This window comes from Leuresthes tenuis, unplaced genomic scaffold (assembly GCF_036924035.1).
Source record: "Leuresthes tenuis unplaced genomic scaffold, fLeuTen1.0.hap1 SCAF_5, whole genome shotgun sequence".
In the NCBI taxonomy this organism is placed as follows: domain Eukaryota; kingdom Metazoa; phylum Chordata; class Actinopteri; order Atheriniformes; family Atherinopsidae; genus Leuresthes; species Leuresthes tenuis.
In genome coordinates, this window is record NW_027325359.1 from 7,944,899 (window position 1) to 7,952,811 (window position 7,913).

The following is a 7,913-nucleotide window of genomic DNA, read 5'->3' on the forward strand; positions in this document are numbered from 1 at the left end:
TCATGAAAAATATAAGCTCATCCTGAATTTAATGGCAGGAGAGCAAAGGAGATTAAAGACAAGGAAAGGAAACAGGAGGAAAGAAAAGGAAAAGAAAGGAAACTATATTATGTTATTATATCATATTAGCTTCACTTGAGAACGTACCAGTTGAAACCAGCGTAAACTCTGTGGGAATATACACAAAAAGATTTCAGAATACATTAAGGAGCAAAGTCACAAGGAACATATATGATATTTATATGAGTAACAAATGAAAGGAAAAACTAGAACTTATGACGCTCTACAAATCTGATTCCCATTCTATTGAGCAATATGTCACCATATTGTTTGCATGATTTGGTCCACTTATTACATTAGTAATAAGTGGTCCTGATTAAAGAGACATCTAAAACATTTTATATCAGTTTTTTCCTTCAGTTCTTCTCCCATTTGTTGATTACAGCCATAAGTGATCTTACCACATTGGGGTGTTTGCCCTGTGCCACACATCCTCTCTCCAGTGGGTCTCTCAGTCCCTTGTGTTTCCTCTTCAGCCACATCAGTATAGACAGGGTACATCCAAGCACAGTCATGATCACCATACTGAGAAACAAAGCTTTTCCCATAGTGCAGCCTGTCAGACGGCCATCTTGTAGTGGACTATAAGGGACTGCGGTGCACATAAACAGACATATAAGGAGCTTTTTTCAGCATTCAGGTACATCAGCAGTCAGTAGCGAGTGTGCAGAAGTGCCACCTTACTTGACTGTCCCTCAGGTAACACTTCCACCACTACAGTAGCAAAAGTGACATCACCCGACTCCTGGTCTACAGCAGTTACCTGGGAAGTGTTTTGAACCACATATTTATCATTGACATATTTCCATATGAGATTCTGCAGGTAGAGCTATACATTTAAATTGACTTTGTCACTGGTGCAATACTTTTAGGGGCCTGTTGGCTTGTGGACTATCCCATTCAGTTTTATTTAGCAGAATACATCTGTCTTAACATTTATAGTATTTAAAAGGAACAAATATGTAAGCCAACGTTATATTAGGTTAGTAGTTTGCTATGTTAATATTGTGGCGCCAGGTTTTCACTCATGCTCACCTCTAGAACATGTTTCTGCTTTGGTTTTAAATAACTGCTCCTTGCGATTAGAAGCCCTCCCTGCGTGACTTGATAGATGTCTGTGTGATTGGATGTAGGACTAAAGGTGAAGTAGATCATGGGATTAAAACCCTGTGAATTGTTGAAGAGAAGGAAGGTGATGGGTTATGAAAACAAATCCAAAGTTGCCTCAAGCATTTTGGCACCACATGTACCACATGTGTGAATGGCAAAGAGCTTACTTGATTAAAGTCTCGGTCCTGTACATGCAACATCAGCGCTTTGCTGCCATATGTATTGACCAGAGAGGATTGAGTCTTTCCTGCAGTCACAAAGCCATGATATTCAGCCATGTCAAACTCTGGATAAAACTGGTTTACTGCCAAAATTCGGACCAAGACTGTAGCAACAGAATACTTCCTGGGGTCGTTGTCCTGGTAGGCCTTGGTGCAAAACAGAAACAAAATTAAAAAAAAAGAAAAATAGTCAGAGAAAGTCATTTATACACCGGCCAGTAAAAGAGCATATGAGTCTTACCATGACTTGAAGACGCAGCACTGGAGTTATAAGTCTGTCTCTGACCCCATGAGCCAATGTCATTTCACCTGTCTCTCTTTCCATCCTGAAACGCCCATCATCGTCTCCTATCATGAGCACAAACACAGTTACAGGCAAACACGTGTAAGTTCAACATGTCGTAGAGATGAACTTTTACTGGTGTGTATGTGATACCCGAAAGAATGGCATAGCTGATTGGAGAGCTGAGAGCTCTGTCTCCATCCACGGCGAAAATGGGACCCGGTGAAAAGTCCAACACAATGTCCTGCAACATGACAAATTGACAAATATTTGGTGCTCTATGAACCAGATCCTCACAGCACGTAAAACAGAAATCCTGCAAATCTGCATTTGGCAGATTAAAGGGAACTTTATCATTTGGATGGAACTATGGGATTCAGAAGTTTAAACTTGACATTATGTTACGTCATCATTAGCCTCTGTGGAGGGGTCTGACCTCTTCCTCCTCAGTAACGTTGACCGTGTACACGGGGCTGGTGCAGATTCGACTGGTCTCATCCTGAAAAAGCAACGTGCAAGGCAGGAACTGTGGGTACTGGTCATCTCCATCTAGAATGGTGATGCTGATGTTGATGCTGGTGTTGTAGTGCTCAGCAGTGTTAATTTCCTGATGAAGACCAGACAAACATATCACACTGGTCAAGGAGGGAATAAATGGATACATGAATACACACGGATTTAAACAAACCTCTGAATGCGAAATTCAATAGTGAAATGTACATACTGAAGCAAAGATGGTGATATGAAGCAGAGTTTTTGTCTCATAGTCTAGAGGTTTGGACAGGATCACCTCTCCACTGTTGGGCAGACTGACTTTGAAGAACTCTGCATCGGGCTGCAGAATGGACACAAACATTAGCTGAGTAATTGTTTGTTTTATTCATTCATCTCAAAAGTGCAAATGTAGAACTTACAGAAGACTGGTCAATTGAGTAAATGATATTGTCATTATCGGCATCTGTGGCTTGGACAGTGAATACCACAGTATTAACTGGAATCAGCTGGATAACACAGAAATAGACAGATAAGCAGAGAAACACTTTATACAGCTGGAGTATAGTATAGTATGTGCATGTGCAGATTTGTGTGAAAGTGTTTGAGAAAGCATCATACCTCACTGAGAATTTGAGATTGGGCGGTGTTCTCTGTAAACACGGGTGAATTATCATTCTCATTGAGAATCTCCACCATGATCCTGTAAACGCTCTACAACAACAGAAAAGGAAGCACCCATACATGCTTGGATCTGAAGTTACCTCTTGAGAAATTATGGATAAGACAATGGGATTTACTGTACCTGAAATATGTCATCAACGTGGCATGATAACTCAGCCGTTAACACTGGACCTAGGGTCTAAAAGAGACGACAGACATGTAGCTGCAAAGAAGATCTTCACAACAAAAATTTTCATCTAATACAACACAAAAAATTATTTCAAGCTAAAACCACAGGCGTTCCATAAACTGTTTACCCCTGTGCTGCATCACATCCTCTTTTAACAACACCAAACATAAGAAGACTAATTGCAGTGAAAAATCTTCCCATTCTCGATTGAACCAGAGTTTCAGTCACTCAACATTACAGGGCCCTCAGCGGATGACAGGTCTGGACTGCAGCCATGCTGTTGTAATAAATGCAAAGTGTGGTTTGGCATTGCCTTGCTGAGATAAGCCCAACCTTTCCTGTATCTGGCAACGTATTGCCCCAAAACTTTAATACTTAATTCAGTGTTGTGTCTGTCAATCTTAAATAGGTCTATCCCAGAGAAGCTGGCAGTGTTTATGGATCTTGTTGTTATTATGTTTTGTTTTGTTGTTATGATTAACTGTTAAAAAAATAAATGAGGAGATTGAAGAACACTCTTCAAAGGGGTGAACAATTTGAGACTGGAAACCTGACACTTTTTAATACATTGATTCAGAGCAGACTTTACAAAAAAGTGTCTTCCGCCTTGTAGAGACTTGGCAATGAGGAAAGGCTAGAGAAATGATCATGGCAATAGGGTGTATACTATTGTGAGACATAGCCTTGGTTACTATCATTTTAGACATAGACAGCTGGTGCCATAGCATGTACAATAAACAGAACCTACAAGAGGGGGATGTCAAAGTAAGCAAATTTTCAGAGGTGTTCCTGAGCCAACACAGTGATGTCTGCCTTTAGTGCAGTGCTTTTTGAGGGCTCCGTACTTTAATACTGTTTCTCAGCCTTGCATAGAGATAATTCTTTAGATTCACTCAATTAAAAATTATATTGTGTTGCCAATGGCATTCCAAAACAGGACTTATTCATGAATTGCAGAATTTGTCGACAAAGCCTTTCGCTGAGAGGTGAACCCCTTCCCATCTTCTAAACAAACTTCAGGGATGCTCTTTTTTTTACACAAAATCATGTGCATTTTAGTAAGCTTCTCACTCTTTTCTGGAAATAGGGTTACTACATTACTACATTCTAAAATGAAGCATGCAACATTAATGTTAACTGACTAGCAGCCTTAATGCCTTATTTGTTTAATGAAATTTGAGAGTTTACTTTTTTCTCCTTGGTTACAGTGAAGGAAATGTACTCTCAGTATCTAATCAGGTGTGCCTGGGACAGACGAACATGTCTAGAAGTGACAGTGATAACAGAGTTTTATTGATAGAATAAAAGAAATAAACAGACTGAAATCCAGAGAGAGAAAAAGCTAATCTAGCTGACCCTTCAACAGCTGCTATTCTCTAAGGCAAGCTGCCTGGGAAGAGGATGACAGTAAGATAGATTGTGTGTGATCTGAGCACAAGGTTGTGAGGTTCAAACTCTCATAGCTAGTGCCAAACCTACATATGGCTTTCTTGTTGTTGCCCCAAACCATGACAAATTATCTCAGTGAATTGGGATTGCACAAATAGCACAATTATCCTTGTGTTATGTTTCTGATTTCCTGATTAGACGACAGCTCCAAAACACCACGTCCAGTGTTAAACAGGGCATATCCTGTGTCATTACCTCTCGGTCAAGGATCTTGTCAGCTGATGTATTTAGCCTGATGTTTCTGTCATCCAAGAAGAACCATTCAGCATCCTTTCCAACCACACTCCACTGAACTCCTTCCATTACAGTGTCAGCCACAAGCTCAGCGACGACTTCCCCTGAGTGGCTGTTTTCCTTGATTGTTGCAAATACATCCTGACCATCCAAACATCCAGCCCAGCCTGACATGCCTTACATGACAAACACACAAACGGTTCATTATGAAATGTGTTCATCATGATGTGTAACGTTGAAGAAATGACAGTGAAGTGGTCGTACCTGCAACTGTGTGCAGACATAAGAAGACCGATAGTGACCAGAAAAAAGTCCAGGGTTTCAGATCTTTGAGGGCCATTCCTGGGCTCAGTCAGGCCTCAAGAACCACTTGTTCCTAATTAAAGGGGGAAACAGAGCGATAACAGTGTTCTATTTAACACGGTTATCCTTTCACTTTGTAAAAATGAGTGTGCTAAACTGAAGTCTGTTTGGATTGATGCTCATGCATCTTAAGAATCGTCTTTGGATTAAGAGTCTGTCCTAATGTACAAAAACAAATACACACTCTACTATGTCCTATAATTCCCTCAAATCCCCTCTAAGTGGGTTTCTGCTGGGCTTTTCACCGACTGAGACAGCAGACCATTAGAACGGTATTTTTCTTGACGGACATTTCTGTGACCTTACAGCTTTTTTCACCTTTCCCTGTCTCTCTGACCAGTTAATCTGTTAATACTGATTATACTCACAGAGCTTCTATAAATGCGGTTTCCAAATGATTAAATCTTGCATGTTTTTTTCTGATTATTTGCCTTGTAATTCATTCCAAATTCATAATAGTTAATAGTTAATAGAATAGAAATGATTCTAGAGGCATCTCTGCCTTATAAATGTATGTAAGAAATATTTAATTTGTTTACATCATCATAAAATTGTGGGACTAGATGTTGGTTGGCCTTTGCATTATCTGGTATTACATAAAAAACATAAATAAATAAATGATAAAAAACATTGCAAATGTGAGATAAATATGAAGACTTTTGCCGTTCCATGTCTAACAAAACTGTGGCAGATGAAGACCGACCCACCATCAACACTTGAGCTGACTGACCTGTTGCTGTCAAATCCTCTGCTGCTTGCCTTCCAGTCTCCATATCCATTTGTCTCGTGATGGACACAGCATTTTTGATTCTTGAAACACTGATATGTCACCAAACACCACCAACAAATACAGGCTGATGCTTTTAGGAATCAACAAGCTGACAACAGCCCATAACACCACAAACACACTGCCCCCCCCCCCTGCATACATTAAAAAGCAGACAGCAGCTTAGGCTGTGTGTCCTGGGATATACACCAGCTCAGAGGCTAAAGCCTGAAGGCGGAGCTTACCTGCTCAAGACTCCAGTCAGATTAGACATGTCAAGAAGTTGACAGTCACATCAAATACCAGGTTGCAGTTCAATTTAAGATATTTTTCTGATACAAAGTCACTTGACCTTAACACTAGGTAGTTTGTCATGGAAACTTGTTTTGTTAAACAGCAGGCCACATAAATCAAATGCATGTTTCAAGGTACTGTACAGCTCAGAAGTTGTTATAAGAAAATAAACATGTGCTTTGGACACAAAGCTTGTGCCACTTGGATTTGTTCAATTAGCAATGTTTAGCAAACTAATCGGGCCTGACAGGGATTAGCTATCAAACGTCGGCTGCATCTTCTAAGGATTAACCCACATCCCTTTACGCACTTGTCACAGCATGCAAAGGCACCCAGATAGACAAAGGCCCAAAGTAACGGAGAATGTCTGCACATATCCTTTGGTCTCCTGTGATGAATGCTTGTCATCTGGCTCCAAAGAAATGTTTTGGTTAGTGCCAGCTTGTGAGAGGTTTCTATTGTGAGGGGAGAAACTCAAGAGTCTGGCAGGTAGAGTTCACCTCCAGGAAAAAGGCTGAATACTGCGCAGGTCTGTAACCTGCGTGCACACAACAATGATGCCCCGCATCATTCTTTCTTCATGTTAATCCCACCTCCAGACTTAGCTGAGTTGATGATAAAAGTGATGAGATACATATCTATCTGCTGTCACAAGATGTGACCACTGGAGGTCAGCAGAGATATAATTTAAAGGATGGTAAATGGTCGACTGAACATCTGAATATATTGTTTTCAACAACCAATGTCTTTCCGTATGATGGTGCTTCTTAGAACAGATGCATAAGCGGAAAAAGGTATGGTTATATACTATAGACAAGACGTTTCTTTTTCCAATGACCTTTTTGTGGAAAAAAGTATTTCAGAGCATCAAGAAAAATGCTGGTCTCTGAGAGATATATGCAAGTTGACTTAACATTACCAAAAATATCTAAAAAAACAAGTCAAACTTTCTTGTTATCTTCCATACATCCTGGGAAGAAAAAATCTCTTGTCAGACACAATCTGTTGAACAAGTGTTGAAGACATTAAAGTTAATGTTAAACTTTATTCCTTTTAAGAAAGTTACTCCTACTCCTGCTATAACTTGCCAGATTAGCCATTTGTCACCACTGGGTACAACTGGATGAGTGTGCAAAACATTTTGGGGTTTTTTTTGAGGGGGGTTGTTGGTGTTATTTTGACAGCGTTCTCTTGATAGATGCAATTCTGAGTAGTAAAGATTTTATAGGTAACCACCCTAAAGTTTGATGCCTTTATTTCCTGACAAAAAGTTGCCTTTTGGGTGTGTGTCTATAGTTTCTACTCATTTATCATAATTCTCAATTAGTTTTCTCAGCCTGGAAGCATCTTGCCCTCCATCGGGTGCATGTTGAAAAGCCACCATTTGAAACCAAGCAAGTACTTTAGGGGAAACTTTAATTGTGTTTTCACAGACCATATGGCATGAGTCATGGATGAAGTTTTGTTTGGTATGTGGACAGACAATTGAAAGCTTTTTTTTTTTTTCAAATCAGCTTTGATTGCGTTGCAAGGATCTCCCTTCAATGAATGTTGGATGGAAAATAGTCTTGCAACAAAGTGATGAGATCTTCTTGTCTGCTACATCCATTACAAATCTCCTCGGTGTCCTATAGTGTCTCCACCACAATACTTCATCAAGGCATAGGGGCACAACAACATGAGAGAGAAGCTTAGACTGCTGGAGACAGTAATGATTGGGGGGTTTGTGCACAGCAGGATGCACTATGAGACTGTTTCCAAAGCAGTGAATCATGACAGGGTCTACCC

General features: G+C 40.1%; 1 long non-coding RNA gene across 1 annotated transcript; it reads right to left on the reverse strand.

Annotated features, from left to right (window-relative positions):
* Nucleotides 1-748: 748 nt before the first annotated feature.
* Nucleotides 749-1,728, reverse strand: LOC140306599 (uncharacterized). Its single transcript, XR_011915772.1, has 3 exons — nt 1,633-1,728; nt 1,096-1,538; nt 749-823 (listed from the first exon to the last, which is right to left on the reverse strand). It is a non-coding gene; the product is annotated as an uncharacterized lncRNA (long non-coding RNA).
* Between the last annotated feature and the right edge of the window lie 6,185 nt (nt 1,729-7,913).